We start from the raw sequence: 6,000 nt of genomic DNA, 5'->3' as shown, positions 1-6,000 counted from the left end.
TAATCGTTATTGGAAAACCGAAAACCACTGGGAGGTTTCCTGTAGTGGCAGAACCACACACACAGTGTTGCTTTCTGTGGAGTTGCTCTCTACATTAAACTATATAAATCACATGTTTTGTCATTTCTTTCCAAATAGGGCCAGCTCGATACTGAACCCGGTCTAGAAAATGTAGGAGTCCCACACAGCCTCGTAAATTTCCCCGCTGTGAGACTAATAAAGGTTTATCCCTCTTTATCTCGCTTTTACGACGAGCGCATCAGTAAAACATGTATTTTTGGAAATCCACCATGAAACCAAACAGTCCAGGAGGTTAACTTTGAGAAGCCTTCCTTCTCCTTCCATTTCTTGTCCGCTCTGTTTTTGAGAACGATTGAAAGAGACGAAAGATGAATCCAAATCCACGCACCTGAAAGCAAAGACAGTGGTGGAGTTGAGGTAGCGAGAAAGATCTGAGTCCTTGATTGTTCTGCTCAGCTGAGAAACGAGGGGGGGGGGGGGGGGGGGGGGGGTGAAGGGGGAGAGGGGGGGGGGGGGGGGGCGAGGGAGACTTTTTAGATAGTGTACACACTTCATGTTTCAACTACATACTTATTCAGATTTCTATATTTAACATTTATTTACTGTATATATATTTTATAGAGATATACCTGGTTAAAAAGTGCTTTATTAATAAAACATATTACTATAATTTATTATAGTAATTATTGTTATATTGTTTTATTTTATTTTTTACATTTTAAATTATTAATTGTATTACCCCTAGTTGTACAAGTCATAAAAGTATCTGTGGTAGTCACATTTAGATTTTTCTCTTGTTCCTCACTGTAAAATGGACGATACAGTAAGTTGTCCCAGTTATTAAAAGTACTCCAGTCTTTTGTCCTTGAAGTCATCATTTCGTGCGGTGCAGCTTCCTGTCTTTTCTATTACAGTAGTAGCCTCTCCGACCATGTCCTGCAGTCCTGCGGCCTCCGTCCGAAACCCCAGGCTGGAGTGGGAGGACAGGTCTGCGGAGAAGCCCCTGTTGAGGACGGACAGGGAGGCGGTGTACTGCTGCTGGACCCGGGGCTCCAGGACCCACACCCTGTACTCTGTCGCAGAGACACAGCACAAGCACTTCACTGCACGCCGTAGCAGAGCATGCACGGGACAAATCGGCTTTGAATCGATCGATCACAGAGACGGGGGGGGAGGGGGTCTGTAATACCCACCCAGGAAGTACCACACCAGTGTGGCTCCTCTGGCTAGGACGAAGACGACCAGGATGATGAGTGAGATGAGGAAGGCCAGGGCTCTGCTTCTCTCTGCCGGGTGGGTCCCAGTGTGCGCGCTGGACCTTCCCTGTGGCCAACACATAAATAACCTCACAGTTACAATGACAATAACAATCTCACATTGTAACCCACTGAATTTTGCATCTCGGAAAAGAATATCAGGTCCTATCATGGAACTATCTAGACCAGTTACTCTGAACCTTATTACACCAACGTCCGTCACTGTCACACATTAGGCCACATTAGATAATATTTACTCTCTCGCCATATTTATTTATTTTATTATAATTATTTATTTTTATATTATATTTAATTTTATTCTAAAATTCCAGACCTTCACTATAGTTGAGGAAATAACAGTGAAACTTGTGACAAATGCAAACATTTTGCATGACAAAGGGGAAGTGGAGAACATAACGGATGGACATTAGGAAAATGACACCAAACTGAGAGGAATGTTAGTTTCTTTACATAAACTTTCTATTTGAGGAAATTCTGGATAAATTTAGGACCCGGTGATCTCTCTCCTCCACCTATTAGTCTTACTGTACAACCTCTGAAAGGGAATTTTAGGAGATAAATACACTTTCATTAAAACGGTTAATATTGCACTTGTAAAGATGCTAACGTCGTTTTAATAACCATGTCAATAATTACAATAATAAGAAGAATAATACAATAAAACAATAAAAGATTCAAGATTCAAGATTCAAGATTTTTATTTGTCACATACATATACATACTTCCATACATATATGCAGTGAAATGTAATGCAACGCACCCGGTGATAGCACACAATATGTCATAGGAAAAAGTACAAAAATAAAATAAAATAAAAAGTAGAAAATTCCTTTCTAATAGAACGACTAACTGACTCCTAAAACGTACTACAGTAAGTGGAATACTTATAGAATAAGATAAAAATATATAGAATAAAATACAATAAAAAATAAATTGAAATAAAATGGAATAGGTTGAAGGAATATGCCTATGTATATACAGATATGTGCATTTAAAGTGGCATGTGAATTAAAGTGGCATGTGAATGTGAATAGTGTGAGGTAGTGTTTGGGATAATACAGCACAGTATACAACAGTACGGCGCAGCAATACGGCATCACGAACAACCCTGAACAGTGATACAGTATGCGGTACAGTATGCTACATACAGTACAGTAGGTAGTGGAGCCTAGTGCATGGCTCAGTTAGGACCCCTGGTGAGGTCAGCATTGACAGTTCTGATGGCTTGAGGGAAGAAACTCCGTCTCAGTCTCTCTGTTCTCGCTGCGTGACTGCGGAGGCGCTTGCCTGACCGCAGCAGCTGAAACAGTCCGTTGTTGGGGTGATGAGGATCCTTCATGATCCTACGGGCTCTGCTACTACACCTCCTGGTGTATAACTCCTGCAAGGGGGGGAGGGTAGTTCCAGTGGTACGTTCAGCTGAACGCACCACCCTCTGCAGGGCCCGCCTGTCCTGGGCAGTACAGTTCCCAAACCAGGCAGTGATGTTGCCTGATGTTGCCTATACATGTATATAATTATATATAATATTACATATCTGTATAGGATTCTAATTATATAAAATGATGTGAAGAAAAACATAAAATCAGATGAATACTAATAATACTGACCCCCTGGTTCGCTGCAGCACCAGCGACCCCCATGTTCTGAGAGTGGGACTTTTTCGAGCCGTGCCCGAGCGCCATGCCATGCCGTGCGCCCTGTTGTTCCTTGTCGGATTACTACATTATTACTCCATTATCCACGGAGGAGGAAATATCACATTATCCTGCCAGGATGGAGCGGTTTCAGACCTGAAAAGCCTTCATGTGTGTTTCCCACACAGACGTCTGTGTTTATTTGTCAGTCCAAAGGTGGAAGCGGGTCAATTATTTCCCAAAGTCTGGATGCTGCTCTTGTTGGTTTGGATGATAAGGATAGCACTGGGATTAAAATACACCCAAATATCACTGACTAATGCGTTAAACCGGGCAGGTTCCGCGTTAGTCTTCCTACATCACTCCTTCGGTTGCATCCTCCTTCTGAAAGACAGGTGGGGAACAGGTGGAGCGACACACCTAGCAACGCCCAGCAACGGGTAAATCCCCTGAGAATAAAGAACATTTACATAGATCTGTTTTCTCATTCCTCTGAGACGTTTTCAATGCAAACATCAGTCGCAGTGAGGACGAGCCTCCCAATTAAAAGGAATATTAAATAATAATAATAAAAAACCTTTATTTGTATCGCACCATCATACACAAGATGCAACTACCTCAAAATCATTTACATGAATAGAAGCCAGTCAGATGGTAATCCTAAAAAAGCTTACAAGCATGTCATGAACAAAAAAGTAAATCATTTCAGTTTTGGGTCATCAATCAAGAAGGATCAATAACATCAATGTCCGATAATGACTATCAATCATTATGTCTGTTGAATTAGTTGAGTTTGAGAACTGTCTCAAACGAATGCAATTCTCATATACTCACAACAGTTTGGGGCCCTATTCAATCGATTTAACACATGGTCTTAAACAGTCTCTGTACAACCAAGAGTAATATAATAAGTATTGCTATATTGGACTGCGACCATACTGTGGCCTGCAGGTCCTTGCATGTTTTCAGTGAGTAAAGCAACTTAATCTAAAGTAATTAAAATAACTTCATCTGTGTGTTAATTTGACGCTACCTTCCAGGGCTGACAGTATCAGAGTGTGGTTGAGGTCAGAGGTCATATTGTTGAATGAATGCCGGGGGTTACAGCACCCTAAACCATTAAAAAGAAGAAGATGAGGAAGGCACACACACACACACACACACACACACACACACACACACACACACACACACACACACACACACACACACACACACACACACACACACACACACACACACACACACACACACACACACACACACACACACAACTGTCCAAGTGCCATCGTTCATTGCCACATTCTTGAGTTCATTCTGTTGCTCTTTAAAGTAGCAATAGACAACTGGACAATTCATCATTACATTACTACACGATAGAATAATGACCCCATCGCTGTTTGGATTGGTTCCCTATAAGCCTCCATATCACTATGCATTTAGACTGCCACCGGGTACGAACTCCTGGGAAAATGGTTGATTTACAGCAGTACATCACAGGAAATGGTAGATCATAAACTCCGGAATATAAAAATGACTCATTGGAATCTGTCGAGAAATGTGAACGTTACAGTGCTTGTTATCCCCAAAAAAAGACTTTAGACTAGCGTTGCCTGTCCAACATGGCAGTGACGTTGACATGTCACAGCAACGGACCACAGCGGTCAGTGTGGCGTCTATGTATATACTGTATGTCAATGATGGCGCAAAAGAAATAAAAAATGTACTAAAATTGTGACAAGTTCAATTGACCTGTTCAGTGAGCATGTTTCTTCCTCCACCCTTATTTCCAAAGTGTTGTTGATCACTTACTCACTGTGGTCGGCGAGCCTGAAGGTTACGTTGAGCACACTGTGCTCCAGAGGCTCACAGTGAACTCGAATGGAGCATTCCTCATTGTTCCGAAATAACTGAAAAATATGATGAAGACTCAATAATGATAATTGGTACAGTGATTTGGTCATGGGAACCAGGATCATATCTTTGTCTGAAATACAGTATACATCTACTTGCACTTATTCCTGTGAGGAGGTTTTTTTTTTTAAATAACGTCTGATCTTACATAGGCATCGTCCTTGAAGAGCAGGGAACATTCCCTCACAGCTGGTTGGGAGGAATCAAGGGGCTTCAGGTCGCAGGATTTGGAGTATTTCCTGAAGGAAAACAGCCGTTACTTTTATCTCACAGCTTTCACGCCTCAAAGTACTTTCATGACACTTTCTCGTGACACTCGTTCTACCAGGTGAAGCATGAAGAGCACTTTTACTTCCAAATAAATTGTACTTTCAGGCATTGCAAATCAATGAGCTGGAGTAAAAAGTCATGCATTTGTGTGGAAATTGTTGAGCAAAAGGGTACAGTCTCCCGAAAGTGAATTTTGCAAGTAAGCAGCAAATTCCTTATATTTGCACTTAGGGAAAGCCCTTGAGTTTAATTCCACCCCCGTGTCCGTCTTTTTGTACCTGGTTAGTTCTTGCAGTTGTTGCGACTTTAACCGGCGTGATTTGATCCTTTTGTTGGCGTAGAGGGTGCACAATGTGTCTCCGCTGAAGTCTGTGCGGTCAGAGAGCTTTGATGCGTTCCAGCTGCACGTGAGGCTGTTGTTGTAGTCACAGAGGCAAAAGATACCTGGGGAAGAAGAACGGAAAAAGACGGGGCATGACTGCTGCCTCGGACCGTTAACCGAAACCTTCAACAAACCTCAAAAATCAAGGCCATCTATACTCTAAACACTCTCATCACCGTTGCCACTCCAAGCCCTTTACCTCCATCACTGAAATGCAGCAGCCGCTCGCAAGCAAGTCGAAAAAAGTTGCAATTATTATGCTTTTGAGAAATCATAGTTCTACCTTGACCACTCACCGTCCTGACTTGGTTGGATGTGTCCAGTGCAGATCTGGAAGAGGAGGAGAAGATGACACTCTATCGATCGCCCCCCCGGGCGTCGCCATGCCGCTGTGTGGGGGGGTGAGCGCGAGCGGCGATGGACTGCGTCGGCAAAGAGGGGACCCTGGTGGGCGGGTTGGCGAGAAGGTTGCCTAGAGGCGCGATTTGGAGACTAGCGG

The sequence above is a fragment of the Zeus faber genome (genome assembly GCF_960531495.2).
Source record: "Zeus faber genome assembly, chromosome: 4".
Classification (NCBI taxonomy): domain Eukaryota; kingdom Metazoa; phylum Chordata; class Actinopteri; order Zeiformes; family Zeidae; genus Zeus; species Zeus faber.
This window is presented reverse-complemented; position numbering follows the sequence as displayed.